Source organism: Erinaceus europaeus, chromosome 16, assembly GCF_950295315.1.
Source record: "Erinaceus europaeus chromosome 16, mEriEur2.1, whole genome shotgun sequence".
NCBI classification, from domain to species: Eukaryota; Metazoa; Chordata; class Mammalia; order Eulipotyphla; family Erinaceidae; genus Erinaceus; species Erinaceus europaeus.
Window position 1 is genome coordinate 74,941,438 of NC_080177.1, and position 18,156 is coordinate 74,959,593.

The following is an 18,156-nucleotide window of genomic DNA, read 5'->3' on the forward strand; positions in this document are numbered from 1 at the left end:
CCCCTCCTCTCTCCAAGTCTCTCTGATCTATCCAACAACAACGATATCAACAACAACAACAATAATAACTACAACAGCAAAACAACAAGGGCAACAAAAGGGAAAATAAATAATAAAAATAAAAAAATGTAATTACTTTATGATCCCGCCATAGAACTCGTAGGCATTTATCCAGTGAACACTCAAAACACTAATGAGATGGGACATAAGCATCTTGTTTTTAAATCTAACTGGCTACTGAACCACTCCCGGTAGCCACAAGTCTCATCAATGAGTTACGTGTTTTCTCACCTTTAAACTCAAGATGTATTTCCCTAACAGTCAGGTTTTTTTTTTTTTTTGTTATTAATAGTTTGATACAAGATTGTAAGATTACTATGTCTAGTTCCACACCACACACACCACCAAAGCTCTGTATCCCCCACCCTGCCACCTCCCAAAGATCAGCACCAGAGCTCTCACAGTCAGTTTCTGACTCCATGCCCTTAGCCAGGTCTGGAGCAGCCCCTGGAGGCTCTGACTGCAAGGCCGAGCATGCAACCAAGCCAGCAACCAAGCCAGCAAACGCATTGCAAGCTCTCCTTCTAGTCCAGAGGCCCCGCCCCTCGGAGCTGGAGCCTCCGGGCCCGCGCATGCCCGATGCGCCCGCCGCGCCCAGGCCCGCCCCCGCCCCCGTGGGCCCTCGCGCGCGCCGGCCGGGCTGGCTGCCTTCCCCGTCGGGCTCCCGCCTGCTTCGCGGGCGCGAGCAGCTCTGCGCTCGGCTGGGCCCGGGAGGCTCCAAGCGGGCAGCGATTGGCTGTCGCGTGGCATTGCGTGGAGCCGGAGAAAGTCGGGGCGAGAGAGCGGCCAGTGAGCTCCGGGGCGGCGCCCTGCCTCGTGAGGTCAGCCGGTAAGTTAGGAGCCCGGGCTCCCAGCGATCAGCCCCGGGGGCTCGGCTGCTGCCCCCCGGGAGCTTGGGCGGCCGGTGGACAGACGGGGCCCCGCGGGCTGCAGGGATGGCGCTCTGCAGGGTCGGTGTCGTGGGTCCTCTGGTCCTGACCTGGGCATCTTGCACTGTTCTCAGCAACTGAGCACTTAAGCAAGGGTGTAGACTTTTTGTTTTTAGTTTTCTTTCTTTTTTTCTTTTTTGCTTAAGTCCTTGTGACCTAAATCCAAAAAAAAAAAAAAAAAAAAAAACCAAAAAACAAAAAACAAAAACCTCTGATCAACTCTGTGTCCTTGAAAGTCACTCAATCGTTCTGTATTTCACTTGGTGGCACATTGGCTAAGTTTCCACAAAGAATATCGCCCTTAACCTGGCTCATCCTGTCGAATTTTCTTTGTAAGACAACAGAAATGAAGACATCTCACTAATAGTTAATGATGACGATCTGAAAAGTGAGGGGGAGTTGTACACAATTTTCCTTTCCTTGTTAACCAGTAAAGCTTTGATAAACTTTCTTATAAACATTCAGTGAACACAGTGTTTACATTTATGTTAGACCTATGTCTGTGGGTGAAATAACTATATTATAGGATGTGTGTTTTTGGAATACTCTGACAAAAAGGTTCTCAAATTAACTGTGTCAAGCTAACAGTGTCAGAAAACTGACTTAACCAAATGCTTGCAACACTCAGCATTTTATTTTTTCTTGTAGCCAGTCTGGCGGGTGTATGATAGCACACTGGGAATCCCAGTTTTTCCTAGCAACTAAAACATGTAACACCTCATCATATGCTCATTGAATATTTAATTATTCTCTGTTCCAAGGGTCATCAACTTTTTCTGTAAAGAGCCAGACCATAATTACAAACAGTTCTTTGTAGAGTTCCAGTTAATGCATTACTGTGTGAATCTAGAACTGCCAAAATTTTAGACTTTGAAGCTATACATTCTCTACTTCTCTTCCTACCTCCCTCAAACCCCCCCCCTTTTTTTTTTTTTTCTTTTCTCTCATTTCATGGTTTGGTAATCCTGCTCTATTTTTTTTTTTTTTTTACTTTTAAAGTTCCTTCCTCAGCAGTCCCCTGCCCTCCCTTCCTCACCCCCAAATCAAGAGGGAAGGGGAAAGTTAGAGAGGAAGAGAAGGGGGCCAGGCTGTGTGTGGTGCACCTAAGTGCAAGCATCCAGGTTTGAGCCCCCATTCCCAGGGGGGACGCTTCACAAGTAGTGAAGCAGGTCTGCAGTTGTCTATCTTTCTCTATCTCCTGTTCGTCTCTCAATTTCTCTCTGTCCTATCTGATAAAATGGAAAAAAAAAAGTGGCTGCCAGGAGCAGTGGATTTGCCTGCACTGAGCCCCAGTGATAACCCTGGAGGCAAAATAAAATAAAATAAAACAAACAAATAAACAAATAAATAAAAAGGAGGTAGAGAGAGGGAGACACCTGCAACACCACTTCACAACTTGCAAAGCTGCCCCCCTGCGGGTGGGAATGGTGCTTGAACTGGGCTGCTTGCACACTGTAATGTGCACTCAACAAGGTATGTCACCACCTGACCCTGTTTTTTTAAGCTGCTTTTTTCAGGCCCGTCTTGTCATGGTGCAACCCTTCTTTTGAGGCCCAGCACCACATGGAGTACCAAGCACTGGAGGGCAGTGGGGAGTGCTGTGGTGTGTCTGTATCTCTCTTTCTGAATGAAAAATTGGCCCTGAAGCATGGGCAAGGCTCTGACAGTCAAAAGCAAAAACAAAAAGACGTTTAATCTGCTGTTGCTCAGTATTTGTGATGAAATAATTAACAGAGATAGGCTATACTGGAGTAGTATAAATGCAGGACAGCATTAAGCAGCATATGCTACCTTCTCGTGGTGCATCCCGTGAGTACCCATTTATTGGGGAAACTGACGATCCTTCCTAGCCGACTGAATCCACATGGATCCCAGTCACTTTGAAAGCCAGCAACAAGCAGACATCAGGCTCAACCTGACGCTGTTGACTGGCTACGGAAGAAGGGCAAACGCTAGAAGAAGAAAAGGATTGAATTTCAAATCTCTAAAAGTTATTTTATTTTTGCTTTTTACCACTGTTAGCCTCAACACTAAATGACTGTTAGCCTCTGTTTGAGATTTCCTTTTATCACTGTTAGCTTCTGTCAGAGACTTCTCCGAATGAATCTAATTGTTCTATTTGTTTTTGTCCCATTAAAGGTACGGAACCAAAGAGAGGGGGAACAATTGAGGAAAGAAAAGGTACAGCCATTTTTAAGTATTGCAAAAAAAGGTTAGGGAAAAGGATGGACATCCAGGTAGTTGTGGATGCTTTGAGGAAGGACTTACATATCCATAAAAGCATAGAATACATTTTGAAAACTTTTGAGATGGATTTTGTCATTTGATTCATTCTGTCTTGAGATGGCCCGACTGAAATTTATTTCTGTGTGATTGAGTGTCTTCACTGCATGGGAAGGAGTAACAAACCAAAGACTCCAGGCAGGAAATTCACCCCTGTTGGTCTGCCCAGTTCATTTTTTTTCTTACTTTGGATTCCCTGCCTTTTACTTACACTATCCAACATTTCCCTGGACCACTACTTTAGCCTGCATTCATATCTTTTGGCTAATAGTTTCTTATTTTAGAAATGTTTTTACATGGGTGCTTTATTAATGAGAGGCCTGGGGCTAATCTCTGCTTGGTCTTTCCTTTGATATGAATACTAGAGGCTTTTCTTTTCTCTTTCCTTTTCCTTTATTTCCTTTTTCTTTTCTTTTCTCCTCCTGGGTTATTGCTGAGGCTCGGTGCCTGCACTAGGAGTCCACTGCTCCTGGAGGCCATTTTCTCCCCTTTTGTTGCCTTGTTGTTTATCATTGTTGTTATTGCTATTGTTGTTGGTTAGGACAGAGAGAAATGGAGAGAGGAGGGGAAGACGGGGGGGGGGGGGGGGGGGGGAGGGGGAGGGGGAGAAAAAGACAGACACCTGCAGACCTGCTTCACCACCTGTGAAGCCACTCCCCTGCAGGTGGGGAGCCGGGGGGCTGGAACCTGGGTTCCTATGCTGGCCCTTGGGCTTCTGGCCATGTGCACTTAAACAGCTGTGCTACAGCCAGGACTCCAGCAGAGGGTTTTCAATCTTTGGTTGTTATGCAAATACAGGTTTAAACCAAACCGGTCTTCCCCTCACCACCCGCCCCCCCAGTTCCTTCTGCCAAACCACTGCTGATGTTAAGTTTCTTAGAGATTTTGGATCAGCTTCTGCACTTGTGTATGTGTTTATGTAGTATGCATACATGTATTTTGACTAATACAGATACATCCCTTTTATAATTGCTCTGCAAGATGTAGTTTGCAGTGTTTGCACTGTACTTCCGGAACCAGAGTAGGAGTCATGACAGTTTGTTGGGACTGATGAAGGGGGGATATGACGGGGGTAAAGAGGTAGAGAATCCTCTAACAGCCCTTCCTGCCCCAGCCCCTCGGATAGGAACAGGTAGGACAGCTGTGTAGTGCAGTGTTTAGTGGTATCAGACCCTGGCCAATGCTTCTGTGTTAACGCAGCTGTCTGGCCCAGTTGGCATTAGTGTCCCAAAGTATCTTGTCTCCTAGCCACTACTTCACCTTGCCATGGTTGACCTTGGGGGCTTCCCATTTTTCAGGATCAAATCTTGCCTTGTAAGGTTATACTTTCAATTATTTATTTATTTATTTAAAACTTAGACCTGGCTTATCATGATACTGGGGATTGAACCTTGGAATGTAAGGCATGAAAGTCTTTTGCATAACTACTATGCTGTTTCTTTTTCCTTTTTTTTTTTGCCACTAGGGTTATCACTGGGGCTCATGGTAGCTGTTTTTTTTTTTCCCCCCTCCACTCCCCTCCTCTTTTTTTTTTTGGACAAGACAGAAAGAAATTGAGGGAGAAGATGGGGTAGAGAGGGAGAGAGACAGAGCAACACCTGCAGACTTGCGGGTGGGGAGTGGAGGCTGGAACCCAGACCCTTGTGCATGATACGAATGCTTAACCCTTGTGCGTCCCCCCCGCCCCAGCCCACCAGTTTCTGTTTATTTTATTTGGATAGAGACGGAGAGAAATTAAGAGAGAAGGGGGAGATAGAAAAGGAGAGAGAAACTGGGCCAGGTGGTGGCACAGCTGGTTGAGCGCACATGTTGCAATGCTCCCCACTTGCAGAGGAAAAGCTTTGCGAGTAATGAAGCAATACTGCAGGTCTGTATCTCTTCCTCTCTCCTCCCCTTCCCTCTTGACTTCTGCCTGTCTATATTAAATACATAAGTGGAGAGAGACACTTGCAGCCCTGCATCACTGCTTGTGAGGCTTTCCCCCTGCAAGTGAGGACTAGGGGCTTGAACCTGGGTCCTTGTACATAGTAACATGTGCTCTACCAGCTGTTTCACTACCTGGACCTCAGTTTCTGTTTGTTTTTTGTTTTTTTTTTAATTTAAAAAAGGAGACATTAACAAAACCATAGGATAGGAGGGGTACAACTCCACACAATTCCCACCACCAGATCTCTATATCTCATCCCCTCCCCTGACAGCTTTCCTATTCTTTATTCCTCTGGGAGCATGGACCCAGGGTCGTTGTGGGGTGCAGAAGGTGGAAGGTCTGGCTTCAGTAGTTGCTTCCCCGCTTAACATGGACGTTGACTGTTCGATCCGTACTCCCAGCCTGCCTCTCTCTTTTCTCTACTAAGGTGGGTCTTTGGGGAAGCGGAGCTCCAGGACACATTGGTGGGTTGTCTGTCCAGGGAAGTCTAGTCAGCATCATGCTGGCATCTGGAACCTGGTGGCTGAAAAGAGAGTTAACATACAAAGCCAAAAAAATTGTTGAACAATTATGGACCTAAGGGCTGGAATAGTGCAAATTGAGTTTTGGGGGGTACTCACTGCAGACTATTGTGTACTTTTGCTTTCAGGTATATATTTTACCCTAGCTTATGGATACGTGTGAACATATGCTCTATCTCAGGGGACCTGGTCTATATCTAGGTTTTGGGATTTTGTTAGGAAGTGAACCACCTGAATGGAATTAGAGAATCCTCTGAAAGGGAAGGTCTGACCCGAGTAATGAAGCTGAAGGGTTGTCATTCCACACCTGAGGTCTCTGGACACAGGCTGAAGTGAAGCATGCTGAGGTGGCACTTGTTGCGTTGATTAGGTTGTGATCGACGGATGCAATATTATTTGATATGAATTGAGAGAAGCATGCAGGAAAGTGCGCCCTACCCTAAGGTTCCAGGACTGGGGGAAATAGAGGCTCTATAGTGGAAATGTGAGGTTCCTGCTGTCTTAGGGTTCAAGAAGATAATGGAGAGTTATTGCTATCACAGTTTCTGTTTTTAAATACAATTAATGTTGCTACTGTGTCTAAAGGGGCCATATTTCTCTTCTGTTACCTGTTGCTTTTGTACTTGACTTCCAGCCAATTGTTTGATTTTTTTTTTTTTTTTTTTGCTGATAAGGTTATCGCTAAGGCTGAGTGCTAGCACTATACATCCACTGCTCCTGGTGGCCATTTTTCCTTTCTTTATATTTTATTAGATGTGACAGAGAGAAATTGAGAGGGAAGGGAGAGGTAGAGAGAAATAGAGACACCTACAGACCTGTAGCTCTGCTTCATATCTTATGAGCTTCCCCCCTGCAAGTGGGGACCAGGGGCTTGAACTTGGGTCCTTGCACATGGTAGTATGTGAACTTAATGGAATGCACTACCACCTGGCCACTCTGACAATAATTTTTAAAAAATTAATATTATTAACGTACTTGAATAGGAGAGAAGGGCAGGACACCTCACTTCACATGCTACCTATAAGAAATTAGCTTTAGTGTTGATGAAAGAAAGACGACATAATATTAATCAGGTTTCACTGTTAAAGTTAGTACTATATTACTATTCTATTAATTTTTTTGGATTTTCAGACTGTTACAAAGAGAAAATAAGGCTGTTTTAAGCCATTAATTGCAAAAGCAGTGCACTGTAGTACAGAGAGCCCTGGACACTAACTAATGGCAGAGTAAGTGTGAGTTCTGTGTTAACCTTTCCTGGAACTTTGCTTTCTTATAAAATGAGCACTGCTCAGCTCTTATTGATGGCAATGTCCTAGGATTGAACCCTGGACCTTAGAGCCTCAGGCATAACAGTCTCCCAACCTGAAATGAGACAATTTGACAAAGTATCACCTATCCTTGGCAGTCCTTTCCAGAAGAATTGGTGGACATGCAGAGAATTTAGAATTTAAATGATTCTTGAAGCTGTTTAGACTCTGCTCTCAAAACACTAAGACCTTGAGAGATTGTATTCAGCAACATAGTTCCCAAATTCCAGTTCTTCTGATTTTTATTCCAGTAATTTTTTTTTCTGTTACTTATAGTTAGCTTTCTAAAATACCCCTAGGATTCAGTCTTATGTGAATCCTTTCTCCTTGAAAGTTAATTAGACCAAGATACTCCAGCTCTCTCTCTCTTTCCTTCTCCCCTCATAAGTAAATTAATATTTAAAAAATAAAATCAGTGGGAGTCGGGCAGTAGCGCAGCGGATTAAGCACACATGGTGCAAAGCGCAAGGACCGGCTTAAGGATCCCAGTTCGAGCCCCTGGCCCCACCTGCAAGAGACTCACTTCACAGGTGGTGAAGCAGGTCTGCAGGTGTCATAAAAAATAAATAAAATAATCAAATGATCTCTGTTCTCTTAGCCTATTGGTAGATGTTGTATGAAATACTAATTTGTCTTGATGAGATGTCCTGATGAACTTAATTTCAATTTTTTTTTTTATTGACATTGGTTTCCAACATTGTTTAGATTTTTGGTGTGCAGAGTTACGTGTGAACATTTGTGTACTCTACATTATGCTCAGCACCAAAAGTCTAATAGCTTCCGTCATATACATTGTTTTTTTTTTTGTATTTTAAAATTTTATTTTGGTTAGAGACAGAGATATTAAGAGAAAGGGAGAAAGAGAGACCTGCAGCAGGTTTACTGCTAGTGACGCTTCCCCTGTGCACATGGGGGCTGGGGGACTCGAACCCAAGGCCATAGGCACTATTAATGTTTGTGCCATTGCCCCCCTCTCTCTTTTAATTTTTTATTATCTGTATTTATTTATTTATTTATTTATTCATTCATTCATTGGATAGAGACAGCTAGAAATTGAGAGGAAGGAGGAGAGAGACCCCTGCAGCACTGATTCACCACTTGTGAAGCTTTCCCCCTGCAGGTGGGGACCAGGGGTGGGGAGGATGGGGCTTGAACCCAGTGTCCTTGTACATGGTGGTATGTCCAGTCACTTAGAATAGCACTGTCTAGATCCATCCATGTTGCTGTATGTATGTGCACCATATAAACACACTTGGTGGTTTTCACTTTTAATGAATGAACGATTCCCTCTGTCTATTCATACTACATCTTCCCCCCTCATCTGTCAATGGGCACTTAAGTTAATTCCAACTCTTGGTTACTATGAATAAGTTTTTAGTGAACCTGGGATATCTTTCAACTGCCTTCCTCTTATTTTGAGTCAGCGGCAGACAGCCAGATTATATGGCATTCCTGTTCTTGACTTTCAGATGAACCTCAGTTACTGTCTTTTTTAGTAGTAGCCCCAATTTGCATTTCTACCGTCAGGGCACAAAAGGTCCCCTTTTCTTTTTTAAATTTTATTTATTTTATTTTTGCCTCCACGGTTATCACTGGGGCTCGGTGCCTGCACTACAAATCCACTGCTCCTGAAGCCATTTTTCCCATTTTGTTGCCCTTGTTGTTGTTATTGTTGTCCTTGCGTTGCTGTTGTTGTTGTTGGATAGGACAGAGAGAAAGCCCCCGGCTCCCCACCTACAGGGGAGCCATTTCACAGGTGGTGAAGCAGGTATGCACGTGTCTATCTTTCTCTCCCCCCCTCTCTCCATTTCTGTCCTATCTAACAACGAGGACATCAATAATAACAACAACAACAATAAAAAACAAGGGCAACAAAAGGAAAAATAAATAAGTATTTAAAAAATTTAAAAAAATGCGCAAGGATCTGGATTCAGCCCACTTTCCACTTACAAGGGGGAGGCTTCACAAGCAGTGAAGCAAGTCTACAGGTGTCTGTCTGTCTCTCTTCTCTATCTCCTTCCCCTCTCTGTAGCTAGTTGTCTCTATTCCAGTGAATAAAGATAATAAAAAAATTGTTAAAGAAGTATCCTTTATAAAATTCTCTTGTAACATTTTTTGCTTTAAAGCATAGTCTGATTATCCTTTCTTCCTGTTTTCTTTGAATTGCATTTTAATGAGAGAAAGAGATTCAAAGAGAAGGACCAGAGCTCTATTTAGCAGATTTTTTTAAAAAATAACTTTTTATTTTGCTGTAAAACTTTGTATTGTGCTTCAGCTGACACTGTGGGCCATTTTTGTCATTTTTTTTTTTTAATGGCACTGATTGTATAAAGCAATACCTGGTTTGTTGTTTCAGGCAAAATAAATAACTAAAATAGTTGGCAAGAAAAAAAAAAACATTGCCCTGCATTCTGTCACTGCAATCAAAGTGACCTTCAGTACTAATCAGGCATTATGCTAAGTTTCTGTGCTTAGTGTGGGCGGGGGAGACAGCTTAATGGTTCTGCAAATGACTTCCATGCCTGAGGCACAAAAGGTCACAGGTTCAATCCCCTGGAACATCGTGAACCACACCTGAGCAGTGCTCTGGTTAAAACAAATAAACAATAAAAACAAACAAACAGAAATTCACTGTAGAAAAAAAAAAAAAGGAAGAGAGAAGAAAAGAAATGACAGGCTGACCCATAGTCACATGTTTGTGAAGTTCCACCACAGTAAGACTGGTGGAAAAAAAAACACAATTTTTTAAAGGCAACAATAATAAGTTATTTAAAAAAAAAAAGACAAAAATTGAGATACCTGTATCACTTCCTGCATATGTGTATTGAATGCTAGAACGTTGTGTTGTGTAATTTCACAGTACTTTGACCTGTTATCTTAACATTTTTGTATAATTAAAACTATAATTATTATAATTTTGTATTAAAATATTCCTTTTTGAATCATGGAGGATTTAAAAAAGGTGTTGGGAGGAGGGTTTTTAAATGCCCGTTATTGATTTTCTATTTATTTGTATGTGTAAGATAAAATATTTGTATGTGTAAGATAAAATATTTGTATTCCCTGGCTCCCCACCTGCAGGGGAGTCGCTTCACAGGCGGTGAAGCAGGTCTGCAGGTGTCTGTCTTTCTTTCCCCCTCTCTATCTCCCCCTCCACTCTCCATTTCTCTCTGTCTTATCCATCAACTATGACAGCAATAAAAAAGGGGGAACAACAAAAGGGAAGATAAATAAATTTTTAAAAATTGTATTATTTCAATTTTTTCATGTTTTATTTTCTCTTTTTTTATTTCATTAGAGAGTGAGAAATTGGGAGGTATGGGAGATAAGGAGAGAGAAACAAAAACAACTTGCAGTGCTGCTTCAAGACTTTTGAAGCTTACTTCCTGCAGGCAGTGAGTGGGGACATGCACCACCATAAGCCAGAGCTGAGCAGTGCTCTGTTTAAAAAAAAAAAAAAAATCCAAAAATGCAGTACAAATTAAAAAAAAAAAAAGGTTAAGCCTGAGCAATTTTATAGTAGGTATAATGTGTGATGACATGGGAAAAACAGTATCAGACAAGAGAGTAGGAATCAAGGTTGGGGAACTCAGCAAGGCCATTCATTTGGATTCCTTCTGGAACCGAGGAAGCTCCCTTCCTTCAGGTGTAATCATCTCTCACCAGGCGGTGGCACACCTGGTTAAACGCTCACATCACAGTGCACAAGGACCCAGATTCAAGCCCCTTCTTCTAGCGTTTGCCCTTCTTCCGCAGCCAGTCAGCAGTGTCAGGTTGAGCCTGATGTAAAGTTCCGAGACCTCCTTTGAATCTGGAGAGGTGGCAGTCGTTGACTATGTGGGTCATAGTCTGTCTGGAGCCGCAGGGGCAGTTCGGGTCGTCTCTGGCTCCCCAGCGATGGAACATAGCGGCGCACCGGCCATGGCCTGTTCGATAGCGATTGAGGAGGGCCCAGTCATAACGTGCTAGGTCAAAGCCGGGTTGACGCCTGCAGGGGTCTGTGATGAGGGATTTGTTCTTGACCTCAGCTGACTGCCAACTCTGTTTCCAAGAGACTGGAACAGAGAAGTTCAGTGTAGGCATAGGGGACCAGATTGGGTGACAAGACGTCAAGCGTTGGACAGGGTGGGTGAAGATCTCCGCGTATATTGGCAGGTCCGGTCGAGCGTAGACGTGGGAAATGAACTTCGATGATGCCGCATCCCGACGAATATCTGGCGGGGCGATGTTGCTGAGAACTGGCAGCCATGGAACCGGGGTGGAATGGATGGTTCCAGAAATGATCCTCATGGAGGAATATAATTTGGAATCGACCAAGTGGATATGGGGCTATGGAACCATCCTGGGGTACAGTATTCTGCAGTGGAATAGCATAATGCCAGAGATGATGATCACAGTGTGGAAGCGCTCGCGCCCCATGAGGAGCTGGCCAGTCTTGCAATGATGTGATTCCTCGCGCCCACCTTTGCTGCAGTTTTTATGAGATGTTCGTGAAATGACAGAGTGCGATCGAGAGTAACGCCAAGATAGACTGGCTGGGCTTCATGCCGGATTCTCGTATCGCCAAGCTGCACATTAAGCTCACGTGAGGCCGAGGCATGGTGTAGATGGAAAACAGATGATACCGTTTTTGCAGTGCTAGGAATTAGTCGCCATTTTTTACAGTAATCAGATATCAGAGACATGTCTTTCGTGAGTGTTTCCTCGAGGATGTCGAACTTGGATGCCTGAGTTGCACAGCAGATGTCATCGGCGTAGATGAACTTCCTTGAAGAAGTCTCTGGAAGGTCATTGATGTAAATATTAAATAGTGTAGGAGCCAGAACAGAGCCCTGGGGGAGGCCACTTGAGACAGGTGTCCATCTGCTAGACTTGTCACCCAGATGCACCCAGAATCTTCTGTTTTGGAGAAGAAACGATATAGTGTTGGCCACCCATGGAGGCAGGCATCTTGAGATCTTGACTAGGAGACCACGGTGCCAGACCGTGTCATAGGCTGCTGTGAGATCAACAAAGACAGCACCCGTCTTTAAATTCTTCTGGAATCCATTTTCAATGTAAGTTGAGAGGGCCAGGGCTTGTTCGCAGGTAGATCTTCCTGGGCGGAAACCAGCTTGCCCCTGATCCCCACCTACAAGGGGAAAGCTTCACGAATGGTGAAGCAGGACTACAGCTGTCTTTCTCCCTAACTTCCCCTCCCTTCTCAATTTCTCTCTCTCCATCCAATCATACATAAATAAAATATTTAAAATTTGATTAAAAAAATTAAATAAGCATCTCTCACATGAAGCCTTTAAGATCTGCTTTGGGGAGGAGAGAGGGAAACTCAGAGAGTTCTTCCTGTACTGCTTCTCAGATCCCTTCTGCTTAAAATATTTAATGTGCCGAGATGGGCTTTGAATCATATCAGCACAGATGTGATTCTACAAATCATCCTTTGCTTGTTACATACTACTGAGAACATTTGAGCACAGTGAGGAGGGAAAACACACACACACACACACACACAAATACAAATCAAAAGAAAGCAGAACAAAATAAAGGAAGCATTACCAAGAGTAAAAAAATACATTCTAGTTGCCCGGGAGGTGGCGCAGTGGCTGAGGCACTAGACTCTCCAAGCATGAGGTCCTGAGTTTGATCCCCGGCAGCACATGTACCAGAGTGATATAGCTGGTTCTTTCTCTCCTCCTCTCTTTCTCATGAATAAGTAAATAAATTATTAAAAAAATACATTCTAGGACGAATCTCTCTAAGAAGACAAAAGCCTAAATCTGTAAACACTTGACAACAGAATGTCAAAATACATCAAAGGACCTTGAAAAATTCATGTTAAGTGAAATAAGTCAGAAACAGAAGGATGAATATGGGATGATCTCACTCTCAGGCAGAAGTTGAAAAACAAGATCAGAAGAGAAAACACAAGTAGAACCTGAACTGGAATTTTTGAACTTGCCTCTCCCTGTGAAGACTCCTATGTATATCACATAAAAGTTACAGTAAATAATTTTTCTTTTTTCTTTTTTTATTTGTTTATAACAAGGAAACACTGACAAAACCATAGGATAAGAGGGGTACAACTCCACACAATTCCTACCACCAGAACTCTGTATCTCCCCCCCCCCCATAGCTTTCCTATTCTTTAACCCTTTGGGAATATGGAGCCAAAGTCATTGTGGGATGCAGAAGGTGGAAGGTCTGGCTTCTGTAGTTGCTTCCCCACTGAACATGGATGTTGACTGGTTGATCCATACTCCCAGCCTGCCTCTCTCTTTCCCTAGTGGGGCAGGGTTCTGGGGAATTGGACCTCCAGGACACATTGGTGGGTTCGTCTGTCCAGGGAAGTCTGGTTGGCATGATGGTAGCATCTGGAACCTGGTGGCTGAAAATAGAGTTAACATACAAAGCCAAACAAATTGTTCATTAATCATGAACCTAAAGGCTGGAATAGTGCAGATAAAGAGTTGGTGGTGGTGGTGGGGGGGGTCCTCCGTTTTATAGATAGCTAGTAGGCATATTTTCGTTATATTCCAAAGGGCCTGTGGCTATACTAGTTTTTTTTTTCTTTTTTTCCCTGAGCCTGAAATCTGATATGCAGATGGATCCAAGTTATTATCTGGGGGAGATGATGTCATGGTTGGAAAAAGGACCAGAAAGCTGGATCAGGGAAGAGAGTAACTCCCAAATATGGGAAAGGTGTATAAATATTGTTGTCTGTAAACCCCATTGATTTGATCTGATCTGGGACCCATATTCAACTTAGGAGCCTATGTAACCTCTGCATCCATGGAGATCTGAGCTCACATTCTGTGGTCATAAGTAGGAGCATTCCAAGCTGCCCCAATTTCAGGACCCATCTTCCTCAGGTGTAGCATAGAGTATGTTGTCCAGCCTCCCTTCAAAAGATGGAACATTCTCTACCGTTGTTGATCCAAGTTGAAGGCAAGGACCTATGGGGACCCACAAGGGGATCTATTATTGTGCTGTTTCTGATAGAGATGTCTGGTAGCAATGAAAAGAGGGATTTATTCGAAGTCTAGGTACATCATGTCTGTTTGAGAATCTCAGGATTCCCCGAATGGGGCCCCAGGTGATGGGGTGGCCTGATAGTGACTAAAGAGTCATCGTTAAAGTATGCCAGTCTCTTGCCCTTATTCAGCTTTTGCAATCCTTGCTTTGATAAGGTTATCTTTGAAGTGAGTGAGGGAAGTGTAATAGGAAGTAGGTAAGGAGGGTATCTAAGTCTAAGTAGACACTATTTCGTTAGGAACTTTATACTGACTCACTGCAGACTATTGTGCACTTTTGCTTTCAGGTATATATTTTGCCCTAATTTATGGATACGTGAACATCAGCCCTGTCTCATGGGACCTGGTCTACATAGAGGTTTGGGGGCTTTGCTAAGAAATGAACCACCTTTAATGGAATTAGAGAATCCTATGAAAGGAAAGGTCTCACCCGAGTAATGAGGCTGAAGGGTTGGCATTCCATGCCTGACGTTTCTGGACACAGTCTGAAGTGAAGCATGCTGAGGTGGTTTTCCTTGTGTTGATTAGGTTGGGATTGGTGGACACAATATCATTTGGAATGAATTAAGAGTAGGATGCAGGAAAGTGAGCCCCATCCTAGAGGTTCCAGGAGTGGGGGAAATACAGACTCTATAGAGGAAGTGGGAGGTTTCTGCTGTCTTAGGGTTTAAAAAGGCGATAGTTATTGGTATAATCACATTATTTGGCAATTGGGTTAACTTTGAAATATCCTTTTCTTAGGATTTGCTGTATGGTACACAACGTCACCATAATTTATGTCCTTTGATATTATTTGTATATAGCTGTGCCACCGGTTGCTTCTGTTCTCCTTGGTCTAAGCTTTTAAGAGAGTCCACATATCGAAGACTCAGCCTGTGGTCCCAAACATTAAAAGGTTTGGGACATTCAATCAATTTTCCCCTCTCATATTAATTAGATAGTGATTTATATGACTACAGATTAATAGGAGTGTACATAAACACCATCCCCACCACCAAAAGACTGTGTCCCATCCCATCCTCTCCCTCCACTCCCCCACCCGCCCCATGAAGCAGAACATCCACCCTCACCCTCAACCCAGGGTTTTTACTTTGCTGCTCTACTCCAAATTCCGTCAAATCCTGTTTTGAGTTTCCCTTTCTGTTCTTTCCCAACTTCTGTTTATGAGTGGGATCACCCCATACCTGTCTTTATCTTTCTGACTTGGCTCACTTAACATAATTCCTACTAGCTCCATCCAAGATGGGTCAGAGAAGGTGGGTTCTTTTTTTTCCTTTTTTCTTTTCTTTTCTTTTCTTTTCTTTTCTTTTCTTTTCTTTTCTTTTCTTTTCTTCTCTTTTCTAAACCAGAGCACTGGTAGTGCAGGGGCTTGAACCTGGGACTTTGGAGCCTCAGGCATGAAAGTCTCATTATGCTATCTAACTCCACCCTGGAATATTTTTCCTCTCCATTTTGTTGTTGTTGACCTCATTGCTGTTGTTGTTGGATAGGACAGAGAGAAATGGAGAGAGGAAGGGAAGACAGAGAGGGGGATAGAAAGATAGACACCTGCAGACCTGCTTCACCGCTTGTGAAGCGATCTCCCCTACAGGTGGGGAGCCAGCGGGGCTTGAACCGGGATCCTTACATAGGCCCTTGTGCCTCACCTCATGAATTTTTTGAATTTTTGAATTTGCCTCTCCCTGTGAAAGCGCGTATGTATATCACATAAAAGTTATAGTAAATAATTTTGTATACTTTCCTCCTATTCATTTGTGTTTGTCCCTTTAATATTCAGGCCCAGCCAGAGGTCCTGAGAAGACAAAGAAATATTTTCTTCCCCTATAGTGTATATTTTCTTATATTGTGTGACTTTATTTTAAATAAAGTTAGGATTTTAATTAGAAAGTATTTGACCTCTTATTAGGTATGACCTAAGACCATGGGATTAAAATTTTAGAATAATACAATTAGAAAACTTTTTGCAGCGGGGCCAGGTGGTGGCGCACCTGGTTGAGCGCACGTGTTACAATGCGCAAGAACCTGGGCTGGAGGCCCCGGTCCCCACCCGGTCACCACCTTCACAAGTGGTGAAGCAGTGCTGCAGGTGTCTCCCTGTTTCTCTCCCTCTCTATCACCCCCTTCCCTCTCAATGTCTGGCTGTCTTTATCCAATAACTGAAGATAATAATAATAATTAAAAAATTCTTCTAAAAATAAGAAAGAAAACTTTTTTTCGTTAATTCTCCTTGGATGAAATTTAAATGCTTTTTTTTTTCTACAGACGTTGTTTGCATTTAAGTTTTGAATTTTTTTTTTTTTGCACATTAAGTGTCTGCCATACAAATGGGACCAAATATTATTTCAGTATTTGAAGTCTTTCTTTTAAAGGAAATATTATCAGAAATATGACAGACCTCTTCCGTGTAAGTCTGCCTTGGAACTAATTAGTACTTGAATACATTCATTATCTTTAAAACTTAAGGTATGTTAAAGTAATTTCCTTAATTTGTGTCAGACAGCTTAGTGCCAGCATGAGAAGTGCAGGGATTGTGTGATGTGTATTTGATGTCCCTAAAGTAGAACATTGTATTCACTGCCATGAGCTGGCACAGTGGGCAAGGTTATTATCATTCATTTGCTAAGTGAACCGTAGCTTAGGATGTTCACATACAAAAATCTCACAGAGTTTTACCACTTTTTTTTTTCCTTACTAGTGAACAACAGCTAGTCTCTATTGTATTTATTTCATGTAGGTGATTTTCACATTTGTGTAGATTAAAATTCAGGTTTACGGCTCTAAATGCTTATGTTTCCCTTACTAATAATCACTGTACAATTTGAACATTTCAAAAAAAAAAAAAAAACCAAACATTTTGCTGCATTCATACTGAGGGGCACCAGCTTAATTCTGGTCGACTTACAGATGTGTCTTATGAACATTAGAGAGCTAATTATCCTCAGTATATTTTGTGGGGTAGTTTTCTTCTAAAATATGGCTACTTTGATATAGTTCATTCTTCCAGGTACGAGGTGGTCTCTCATTGTTTTGATTTTCATTTCTCCATGAATAAGTAAAAAGAAAGGAGCTTTTGTCATGTGTCGGCTGTCTGTCTTCTTTGGTGAAGTGTCTGTTTAGCTCTTCTCCCTACTTTTTGATAGTACTTGTTGCCATCATCATTTATGATTTTATAGCTCATTGAATTCATTCACTGTCGCTAATTATTTCATTTAGACTGTACAAAGTCACCATTGTCTCTCCCTGTACCTGTGATTTTTTTTTTAAAACAAAGACATCACATTCAAAGTCTAAAAAAGTGAATGAGTGTTTGTGCAAGTGTGAGAAAGAGATTGTGTATGTTTTTATGCTGTGTGTTTTCAGAGGAGGAAGTTGGGTGAGTCTTTTAGTTGGAGAGTTTCAGTTACAACATAATTATTGTTGTAGTTGTACCAAAGAACTCCATGCTGGGGGTCAGAATGAGGAGGAGGGTGGCAGTATGTGGCTTAATACAACAGGTTTTTTCTCACACATACAGAGTTTGGCTCAGTTGTCAAAGTTCCTTTTTGTCTTGTGCTACCAGCTTCTCAAATATGGTATCAACTGAAGCTGGAGTTATTGTCGGTGGGACGGATGTGATGTCTTGGGGAAGGGAGAGGACCAGAGATCTCAACAAATACCTCTAAGGGTGCCTCGTGAAATTGTCATATGTCATTTTTTTCCCCATGCTGCTTTTACTGTAAGTCAGTTACGTGTCTCAAAGGTAAAGAAGGCTTGGGCAGAGGAGTTGGGTGGTAGCAGCGGGTTAAGTGCACATGGCGCAAAGCGCAAGGACGGGCAGAAGGATCCCGGTTCGAGCCTCTGCTCCCCACTTGTGGGGGAGTCGTTTCACAGGTGGAGAAGCAGGTCTGCAGGTGTCTTTCTCTCCCCCTCTTTGCCTTCCCCTCCTGTCTTCATTTCTCTCTGACCTATCTAACAACAATAACATCAGTAACAATAATAACTACAACAATAAAACAGCAGGGGCAACAAAAGGGAATAAATAAATTTTTTTTTTTAAAACAAAGAAGGCTAGGGCATGCAATTTTCCTGTGTCTTTGAATAGGGATTGATATAGAGACCAAC

At 42.7% G+C, this 18,156-nt stretch overlaps 1 protein-coding gene across 4 annotated transcripts in view; it reads left to right on the top strand.

The window, feature by feature from the left end:
- The first annotated feature begins 749 nt into the window (after positions 1-749).
- Positions 750-18,156, top strand: part of MIPOL1 (mirror-image polydactyly 1) — a 265,158-nt gene continuing 247,751 nt past the window's right edge. For all 4 annotated transcript variants that reach the window (XM_060175449.1, XM_060175451.1, XM_060175450.1 and 1 more), the window contains exon 1: positions 750-889. The gene's annotated coding sequence lies outside the window, so the exon portion shown is untranslated. The remainder of the gene's footprint in view (positions 890-18,156) is intronic.